Source organism: Aedes albopictus, chromosome 3 (genome assembly GCF_035046485.1).
Source record: "Aedes albopictus strain Foshan chromosome 3, AalbF5, whole genome shotgun sequence".
NCBI lineage: Eukaryota > Metazoa > Arthropoda > Insecta > Diptera > Culicidae > Aedes > Aedes albopictus.
Window position 1 is genome coordinate 222809543 of NC_085138.1, and position 10884 is coordinate 222820426.

Consider the following 10884-nt stretch of genomic DNA (forward strand, 5'->3'; position numbering starts at 1 on the left):
ACTGAGATTACAATCTTTTCTACGATATTGAACTGGTTGTTGTGAGCTGTTTGCTCTTTTACTTTATCATATAATGATGAGCAAGAGGATGTTGATATGTGGCTGTTTTTTTTTCTTTTTCAGTCCCTTTGAAGATTCATTGTGAGTTGTCGTTTGTCGATATCCAAGTTTCCCGGTCCTTCATAGCCATCCCGACCATAGCCAGTTTCCCAGACCCTGACTATCAGCCGATGCAGACAGGTGGCCAACTTTTCTGGGCCCATCTTGATGAGTTCAGCTGCGAAACCATTCTTACCAGCTGCTTTGTTGGTTTTGAGCTGGTGAATGGCATCCTTAACTTCCCTCAGCGTGGGAGTTGGTTCATTTCCGTCCTCCGCTGCACTGACGTCGTTGTTTCCTCCGTTGCCGTGGGCTACCGTCCCTACGTTTTCCACGCCGTTCAGGTGCTGATCGAAGTGCTGCTTCCACCTTTCGATCACCTCACGTCCGTCCGTCAAGAGGCCTCCGTCTTTGTCCTTGCATATTTCGGCTCGGGCACGAAACCGTTGCGGGATGCGTTGAGTTTCTGATAGAACTTCCGTGTTTCTTGTGAACGGCACAGCAGTTCCATTTCTTAAAACTCCGCTTCTTCCAGGCGGCGCTTTTTCTCCCGAAAGAGGCGGGTCAGCTGTTATCGCTTCGTTTTGTAACGTTCGACGTTCTATTGAGTCCCTTGCTGCAGCATTACCGCCCTCGCTGCGTTCTTCTCCTCCAAAACCGTTCGTTCGTGCAAACCATTCGTTCCGTCGATTCCGTTCCACGTACCCGATGGTGCTCTCGGCTGCGTCGTAGATGGCTGCTTTCACTATACTCCAGCAATCCTCTAGAGGGGCCTCATCGAGCTTGTCCTCGTCTGGCAACGCGGCCTCGAGATTCTGCGCGTATGCTGAGGCGACATCCGGTTGCTCCAGTCTCTCTAGGTTTGTAACCTGGTGGCTCATGGGATATTTATCTCAAGGGTCGTTTATGGATTTCCTTTCACACCCATACACTCGTTACAACTGACCCATTCTAACAGGAGTAAATAAACTAGTAAACTGCTCATAGAAGGATTTAAATGACAAGGAGTGAACTAATATAAGCAAAAGGGGGGGGGGGGGGGGGGTAGTTAATAGTATGATCCACCCAAGGCGAGGCATGGTGGTCCCTTTATGGACCCGGGAGAAACGAATCAAGTTCGAAATGGTGAAAAAGCTTTATAACCCTGAGTTGCTCTTGCTAATCGATCCTGAACTAACATGGAGGTTTTTAGCATTTTACAAAAGTTTATTGTGACGTCACTTTAGGTACATACGTGCTGGCTTTGGTTTCTTACTGTTGATCCGGATCTTAGGATGGTGGTCGACTTTGGGATGGCTGGTAGAAGCGGCTTTGTGGTAGGCGGTAGAGGTCACCGGAAACCTGGTGCAGTCTACCTGTACGTTAACTCAGCATGACGACTGATGATTACTTCGCCGGTAGGCGGTAGAGGTCACCGGAAGCCTGGCTTCGACTACCGGTACTTTCGTTCAGGAAGATGGCGGTTGTTGGCTAACCTTCGGATAGCTAGATGGCTGGTTTCGTACTATGGCGTCGGGTAGACCACCGAGCGAGACTACCACGATGAACATCGGATCGGAAGTGGTAATGGTTCCGTGAGAAGCTTGCTCGGTCTTCGGAGAGCCTCTCTTCCGAAGCGGTATTCTAGTTAAAACTCAGAAAAGAGTACAAAAGAAAAAGGTCCCTTTCACGGACCTTACCACCAAAGATTAGCACTTGATAACGCCACTGTACCTAACCTCAATATTGCACTTAGTTTTAGATAGATATTTACCTTTTTCTAATAACATTTTTAACTTATTTATCTTCGTCGTTTTCCATGTGTTTGTGTGTGTGTTGACTAACGTGATTTTAACTATAATTTTAATGGATTTTAGATTGTAACATAACTTTTAGTATAACAATAGACACTAACCACACTAACACTTATAATGATGCATACAATTACTAATTTTACTAACACTTTTAATTCTTCTTTTAGTTTACTAATATAACTAACATAAACTTTTCAACGACGGTACGGATCCTATACAAAAGAACAATACAGAAATTATAAAACAAAATTACCAACAAAAGGTTAATTATTTCTGACCTCAAATATTAGCGATTAAACACGCGCGCACTACAATTCCGTGGGAGGATCACGATTACAAGAAGAACGGGCATATGACATCAGGCGGCTTTTATAAGCAATGCCGTTTCACATAACTATATTTTTTTTAATATGTCATTCTCGTTATGCTTATGTTTGTCCACCCTGTGTATAGTGGCACCATCTATGAGCGGCCATAAATATAACAGGGCTGTGACATCTTTTTCCCTTAAACTCAAACTGCTCGAATCGGGTTGTTGTCATACTTGGTACTTAGTGAAAGGTGAACATTCATTCCGACATGTCTATTATGAGTGTCACGCGTTTTAATTTGGATGGATATTTAAAAACCTTGCTTGTGGCGAAGCCAACAAGAACAAATTGGAACCGAACGGTTACAGGTTGTACCGGTCGCCGGTACCGGTTGGCGGTCGCCGGTACCGTACATTGTTGATGACGGAGAGTTTTGAGCGCAGTTTGACCATCACCAGATAGTTGTCGGAGTCGTTGTTGGCGCCACGATAGGTCCTGACGTCGATAATGTCGGAGAAGTGCCGTCCGTCAATCAGAACGTGGTCGATTTGAGATTCTGTCTGCTGTGGTGATCTCCAGGTGTAACGATAAGGGAGACTGTGTTGGAAAAAGGTGCTACGTATGGCCTTATTTTTTGGAGGCGGCGAAATCAATGAGTCGTAGGCCGTTTTCTTTCGTCTGCTGGTGGGCGCTGAACTTACCAATCGTCGGTCTGAATTCATCCTCCTGGCCTACCTGAGCGTTTAAATCTCCTATGATGATCTTGACGTCGTGACTTGGGCAGCGATCGTACTCGCGTTCGAGCTGCGCGTAAAATGCGTCCTTGTCGTCATCAGTACTTCCGGAGTGTGGGCTGTGCACGTTTATCATGCTGAAGTTGAAGAATCGGCCCTTGATCCTCAACCAGCACATTCTTTCGTGGATCGGCCACCAACCGATCACGCGCCTCTGCATATCACCCATCACGATGAAAGCTGTTCCCAGTTCGCGTGTGCTGCCGCAGCTCTGGTAGATGGTATGATTACCTCTAAACGTTCGCTGTCCAACACACCTCCTGCAACGCTACGATGCCGAACCCGCGGTCCTTCAGTAGATCGGCGAGTATGCGGATGCTTCCAATGAATTTGAGAGATCGGTAGTTCCACGTATCGAGTTTCCAATCGCAAGTCCCCTTTGTTCGCTTGGGTCGTCACCGTTGGTCTCGGTTCGTATTATTCTGTTGCTGATTTTCCGTTACAATGATAATTATAGCATAATTGACACAAAATGAGCGGTGAATGATGACCTCACGGTATCTCTCTCTCTCTCTCTCTTCTTGGCGTAACGTCCTCCTGGGACAAAGCCTGCTTCTCAGCTTAGTGTTCTATGAGCACTTCCACAGTTATTAACTGAGAGCTTCCTCTGCCAATGACCATTTTGCATGTGTATATCGTGTGGCAGGCACGAAGATACTCTATGCCCAAGGAAGTTAAGGAAATTTCCTTTACGAAAAGATCCTGGACCGACCGGGAATCGAACCCGTCACCCTCAGCGTGGTCATGCTGAATACCCGTGCGTTTACCGCCTCGGCTATATGGGCCCTACACGGTATCTACAGTTTAAAAACCCAGATTTATCCACCTAGTGGTGATAGTGCCTTTCTCGTCAAATATGTACTCATGATCTTTCCGTCGACGCAATCAATCTTGCCTTAGAGTCAGTGATCAGCCCCAAATCTCTGTGCTTTGGTAATGGACGAGAAGGGGGAAATGCTCATAACAGCGATCTGGGACTGTACCACCTACGAATTTCTGAATCATGAGAATACTTTATTTAGAAAATCAAGAATTTTATCAAGGTCATCATCGAATTGGGGCACTTATTCCGACGTTATATTCAACGTATGGGCAGAGCTGAAAGTATCAGTCCTTTCAGTTGACTGCTTGACCACCTTCACTGGAAGCTGATTCATACCAAGATGACAATTACTAACCAGGATTAACCCGTAGGCTACGGGGCTTACAACAAAATTTCAAACCGCTGCCAAAGACGCAAACATCAATATTTTTTCAATGAAATTTTGAAGTTCACTTCACTATTAGTTGTAGTTTCAGTTATGCTGGGAGCCACACACATTGAAGCCCCGAGTACAGTTTCATTCCGGTGGACGTCTGGGTTAGAAGGGGTAAAAATTGCATAACCTTCCTTTTAGCAAGGCCTCATTAGTTGGAATTCAAATGAATTCATCTGAAAAGTTGATAGTTCTACGTATTAGAGTAATGCGGGGCAAAAGTTCGCACCTAACAGACTTCACAAAATAACTTATAAACGAAAAGAAAACAATATCATTTTTCTTCGTTAAAAGAGTCCCTATCATGTTGCCTTCAAAATGTAGTACTAGATTTTTTCGCATTACTTTTGTAGTTTTAGTAATACGATTTTTAATACAAGTACTCCAATGCGAACTTTTGCCCCATAGTGGGGGCAAAAGTTCGCATTATGCGGGGCAAAAGTTCGCACCTTGTACAGGGTAATTTATTTGTGTGATGTTCTTTTATTGCATGTTAATTCATGTTCGTCTTTTCTATCTAGCCATGAAATCTGTTTCCTTCTGTTTTTAGCATTACGGCCCAACTGGAATACGACCTGGTGTACAGCTTTTGTATAGAATGTGTTTTATGAAGACTTCCACAACTATTAACTAAGAGCTGTCCTTTCCAGCGTTACTGAAAGTTGCCAAAATACATTGTGGGGTAATCATAGAGATACATGTTGCACAAAATACAAAATACAAAATACAAAAAAGAAACAAATATGCAGCAAAACTGTTGAACAGGACCGTAATCGAATCTTATCCCCGTCAGTATGGTGATGAGTTACAGCTGTCAGTTTACAAACTAAGCTATGAAAGACCCCGGTAGAGTAGATGAACATAAGAACTTCAGAAACATACGAAAAGACACGACGAGGATGACGAAGAAAATGTTTAAAAATGTTTTTTGACCATTTTTCATTTCTTGAAATGGGTTAACATAATGTTTGTCTTACAATAGAACTTCTCACAAAACTAAGTTCAAACCCTCTGCCGGAACGATTCCAGGATGCATACTACACATATTATACATATATAGTAGTTTCTATACGAAATCTTCATTGCTTCAAAGATTCTGTAATTATATTGATGTACTAGATTCAGAAATCTAGTGCGAACTTTTGCCCCACAGCTACTGCGAACTTTTGCCCCACTGTAGAGGTTTTAACAATGTCCCTTTCTGTAAGAAGCACTAGTAGTTTATTGTTTATTCGAGTGCACCTCTCGAACTACTATGGAATAACGATTCTCCGACGTCAAGATGTTATGAGATTTTTCTTCTTCTTGTTACTACAAATTCTTATTCCAAAAGGTCCAAAAATTCTATCAAAACACCTCGAAACACATTTTTTTGCATAACTCTGCCAAACCATAACGAAATCAATCCAATTTTTATTGACGAGTAACTGACCTGATTATGTGTCAAACCCATACAGATTTGTTTGGGTTCTTAACTTGTGCTCAGAAAAAGACCCACTGCGAACTTTTGCCCCGTGCGAACTTTTGCCCCGCATTACTCTATTGTATATTACGTCAGGCCTGGTGGTTAAGAAGTATATAGGTGGTGTAGAACTTTTTCCAGGCCTCCAAAATATGTTCAATTTTGAGCCTAATTTTTATGCGCTTGTAAAAGATTTTGAGGCACACAAGAAGTAGATTTTTCTGTCCTAAGCTAGGTCGTAAGCTTATTGAATTAAACTATAACTAAAACTTGATGGTAACATACTGTTTTCGTTAGAAAAATCATGTTTTTCACGAAAGTAACACGATTTTACAAAAAATGTCTACTTTTAGGCGTTTAATGTTTCACAAAAGGTACCACATTTATCGCCTAAAAGTAGGCAATTTTTTTGGAAAATCGTGTTACTTTCGTGGAAAATATGATTTTTCTAACAAAAACAGTGTGTTACCATCAAGTTTTACTTATGGTTATATTCAGTATGATTAAGACCTGCCTTAGGATAGAAAAATCCACTTCTTGGGTGACTCAATTTTTTTTACAAGCGCATAGAAATTAATCTCAAAATTGAAAATATTTTTGAGGCCTGGAAAAAGTTCTACACCACCAATATATTTTTTAACCCCCAGGCCTGACGTAATATACAATAATACGTAGAACTAACATTTTTTCAGATGAATTCATTTGAATTCCAACTAATAAGGCCTTGCTAAAAGGAAGGTTATGCAATTTTTACCCCTCCTGACCCAGACGTCCACCGGAATGAAACTGTACTCGTGGCTTCAATGTTTGTGGCTCCCAGCATAACTGAAACTACAACTAACAGTGAAGTGAATTTCAAAATTTCATTGAAAAATATTGATGTTTGCGTCTTTGACAGCGGTTTGAAATTTTGTTGTAAGCCCCGTAGCCTACGGGTTAAACTTTTTCCACAGAACACGTTGACAAAGTTTTATCTGCACATTTTATGCTATATTTTATTATCATTGGTTGCAAAATTCATGTAGAATTTGTAATGTAGTAATTTGAATTGCCAATGCTATATCACATTCAAATATCAACCACATTACAGAGCTCGCCCTCCAGCCGCATCAAAATTTTGCGTAGTAATTTTAGACGCAAATAAAGATTTAAAAGAATGTTCCGGGCTGATGCGCTTAAATTTTAATTTTTTCATACAACGTTGATCCATCCTACTGTAAATTTACGTCTCTTGATACTGAATAGAATCAGTATCAAATAAATCGTTGAAGTGGAAGTCTCCGTTGTATTTTCAATCCCTCCGAAACGTATCCGCGGGAACAGGCCATGATTTGATGTGTCGCATGTATGAATTAGGCCACTTCCGGCGGGACACCAGGAACCGGTTCCGGGATGCTACCGGTTCAGATATGATCTGAGACTATTTTCCAGCTTACCGTTCCTCAGGTTATAGAAGAAGCGGCGATTTGATGTGTCGCATGCATGGGTTTGTTTCACTTTTATATTTGACCACTTCCGGTGAGACACCCAGAACCGGTTCTGCAATACTACCAGTACAAATATAGTCTGCGACTATTTTCCTATTTATCGTTCATCAGGTTATAGAAGAAGCTGCGAATTTATGTGTCGCATGCATGGGTTTGGTTCACTTTTATATTTGGTCACTTCCGGCGGGATACCCGGAACCGGTTCCGGAACACTACCGGATCAGATATGGTCTGGGACTATTTTCCTGTTAACCATTCATCAGGGTACATAAAAAGCGGTGATTTGATGTGTCGTATGCATGGGTTTATTTCACTTTTACATTTGGCCACTTACAGTGGGACACCCGGAACCGGTTCCGGTATGCTACCGGTTTAGATATGGTCCGAGACTATTTTCCTGTCTACCGTTCATCAGGTTATACAAAAAGCTGCAATTTGATGTGTCGCATGCATGGGTTTGGTTCACTTTTATATTTGGCCACTTCCGGCGGGACACCCAGAACCGGTTCCGGAACACTACCGGTTCAGATATAATCTGCGACTATTTTCCTGCTTACCGTTCGTCAGATAATCGAAAATGCCGTGGTTAGATGGGGCGCATGCATGGGTTTGTTGCAATTTCATATCTGGCCCCTTCCTAGGGTACCGGTCCGGAACACCTAAATGGTCATAACTCCGGAACGGCTGGACCGATTCAAACCATTTTCAATAGGAAACAATGGGACAATATTCCGCGTCGATTGAAAACAAAAGCGTTGAAATCGGATGATATTTACTATCCAAAAGTGAGGTGACATTTTTGTACACATACACACATACACACGCACACACATACATACACACACACATACATACACACACACACACACACATACATACACACAGACATCATCTCAACTCGTCGAGCTGAGTCGATTGGTATATAAGACTTGGCCCTCCGGGGGTTCTATCAAAATTTCATTTTTGGAGTGAACATATAGCCTTTCGGTGATGATGATGATGGTGATGATGGTCCCGCCACATACCCCTAATAAGGTTTGAGCTAGACGATATATCTTTAAGATAATTATGTATTGTTACGGATTTTATAGATGATTCACCCTTCACTCATTAGCGGATGAACCGCAATTGGACTAATGTATTAGTTGTATGGGTCAGTTGAATTCGAATAAAGAACTCGGTCAGATCGTTGAAAATTTGATCCGTGTGTTTCGGTCTAAACCATCCGATTTCCGTCGCGTAGGCTTTGTTCCATCGCATCCGAAATAAAAGTCGGCTCGGGAATTTCGTCGCGGCAAAGAATTTGGCGAAAATCGTCACACTGGTGTCAGAAGTGGGGTTTATGATGAGTACGGATACATCTACCGCGTCACCGCAAGGTGATACCCAAGATGGCGCCAATTCCATCACCCCAGAAGGACTTGCCACCATGATCTCTGAGCTAAACTTGACGGTGACATCCAAATTTCGGGAGCTGAACGGACAAATGACCGATGGCATTCGGAAAATTGAGACCGAAATGACCAATTTCGGAGCCGAGCTAGACCGTATAAAAAGCCAAGTTAGCCACTTGCAAAATTTGCGGGAGTTCAGTGCTGCAATCAATGGCCTCCAATTTTCATCGAATATCGTGGATCAGAGCTCTCCCAGAACTCCGTTGGAGAGCAGATTTCGCCGCAACCCAGCGAACGCTAATGAAGATGGCGGCTCCAGTGGATTCATGGATGAACGCCCTGGTGAAGACATCGGCAGGCCAACACGATCAAATACTTCAACCAACAACGCACACATAGCTGCTTTGCCAGAGGGAGAAAACGTTGCAAGAGTTAAGCTAAATCCCGAGATATACGATGGCAGTAAACGCTGGAGTGATTATTTGCTGACGTTTGAGTTAACTGCCGAAATCAATAACTGGGATGGTGCTCTAAAAGCGAAGTATCTAGCAGCAATGCTGAGAGGTCCTGCTTTAGAAGTGTACCGCTCTCTGTCAGCTATCGAGCGACTCTCCTACACTCAACTCAAACTCGCCATGGACAAAAGATTTGGTGAACAGTTTCATCAAGCTCTTCACCATGCACAACTTCGAGCCAGATTGCAGCAGAAAGGGGAAGATCTAACCAGCTTTGCTGATGACATTCGTCGCTTGGTGGCATCAGCTTATCATGACTGCACGCCTGATGCTCAGGATAAAATTGCAATGAATCATTTCCTCGATGGGTTGAATGATCCGTCAATCCAGGACTTGGTTAGATTTGGAGTACCAAAAACCCTAAACGGAGCTTTGCAGTCTGCTCTGCAGTTTCACATTTCGCGCAACGCCACGCGGACCACATTCAAGCCAGTGCGTTTGGTTCAGGACACAGAAACAAGTGCCGGTTCTGAATCTGAAGACTCTTCGAGAAACTTTGCCAATACGATTATAGCTGCGAACACAGGCCGGGATTGCGTCATAGGAATGCCGATGGGTTATCGAGGCGACCGTGCGCTACTGTAGGGTGCAAACATTGTGCTAAATTGGACCAGAGTGAAACATCGGTCAACCATACGTCAGCTAGTGAGAATTCGCCTTGTAATGCAGTGACTGTAAGTGGTGACGAAATTGCAGACTCTCAAAGACTTGATCCAGACTTGCAAATAGTGATTGGTTGGGTAGAAAGTGGAAGAAGACCAGATTTTGAAGTGATATCCCATATGAACGAGGTCTGCAAATCGTACTGGTCCATCTTCAGCAGCTTACGCATGCAAGGAACAACACTTTCTAGGGTATTCTTGGGACCGAAGAAGCAACATCTTCAGACTGTCGTACCGAAGGGAATGATCGAAGAAGTACTACAACAAGTGCATGGTAGCCTAACTGGAGGACATTACGGTCAAACCAAAACGCTGTTCAAGGCAAAAGAGCGTTTTTATTGGATTGGGATGACGAAGGATATCAAACTTTGGTGTCTGACCTGCAGCATTTGTGCATCCAGAAAAGGACCGAGGACCCGATCTCGCGGCGAACTGATTCCAACTCTAGTAGGAGAACCATTTGAAAAGATGGGTATTGACGTTCTTGGACCGTTTCCATTAACAGAAAGCGGCAACCGGTGGGTTTTGGTAATGACGGACTATTTTACCAAGTGGCCAGAAGCTGTAGCGTTGCCAGTTCAAACAGCAGAAGCAGTTGCCGAGGCTCTACTAGAAGCCGTCGTCTCTCGTTTCGGTGTACCACGGCAAATCCATTCTGATCAGGGCCGTAATTTCGAAAGCGAGGTTTTCCAAAAACTTTTACAGTTGTTGGGAGCACGTAAAACGCGAACCACTCCACTGCATCCACAATCTGACGGCTTGGCAGAGCGATTTAATCGTACTCTGCTGGACTACCTCGCAAAGTTTGTGAACCGTCAGCAAAATAAATGGGATAAACTACTACCACTGGCACTACTAAGTTATCGAGCTGCAGTGCACGAAACAACCAAATTCTCCCCCGCATTGTTGAACTTGGGACGCGAATTAGTTCTACCAGTGGATCTGTGGCGAGGCACTCCACCAGACAACGTCCGGTCGGTACCACACTATGTTCGGGAGAAAATCGACGCGATGGAGTCAATTCGTGAAGTAGCAAGGAACAACATTACTGTGGCAGCGGAATCCATGAAAAGGCGTTACGATCATACTGCAAATCAACCACATTACCAAG

At 43.4% G+C, this 10884-nt stretch overlaps 1 long non-coding RNA gene across 1 annotated transcript; it reads right to left on the reverse strand.

Annotated features, from left to right (window-relative positions):
• Positions 1–1125: 1125 nt before the first annotated feature.
• On the reverse strand, positions 1126–2568 carry LOC134289577 (uncharacterized). The gene is made up of 3 exons (XR_009998566.1): positions 2171–2568; positions 1994–2104; positions 1126–1933 (listed from the first exon to the last, which is right to left on the reverse strand). It is a non-coding gene; the product is annotated as an uncharacterized LOC134289577 (long non-coding RNA).
• Between the last annotated feature and the right edge of the window lie 8316 nt (positions 2569–10884).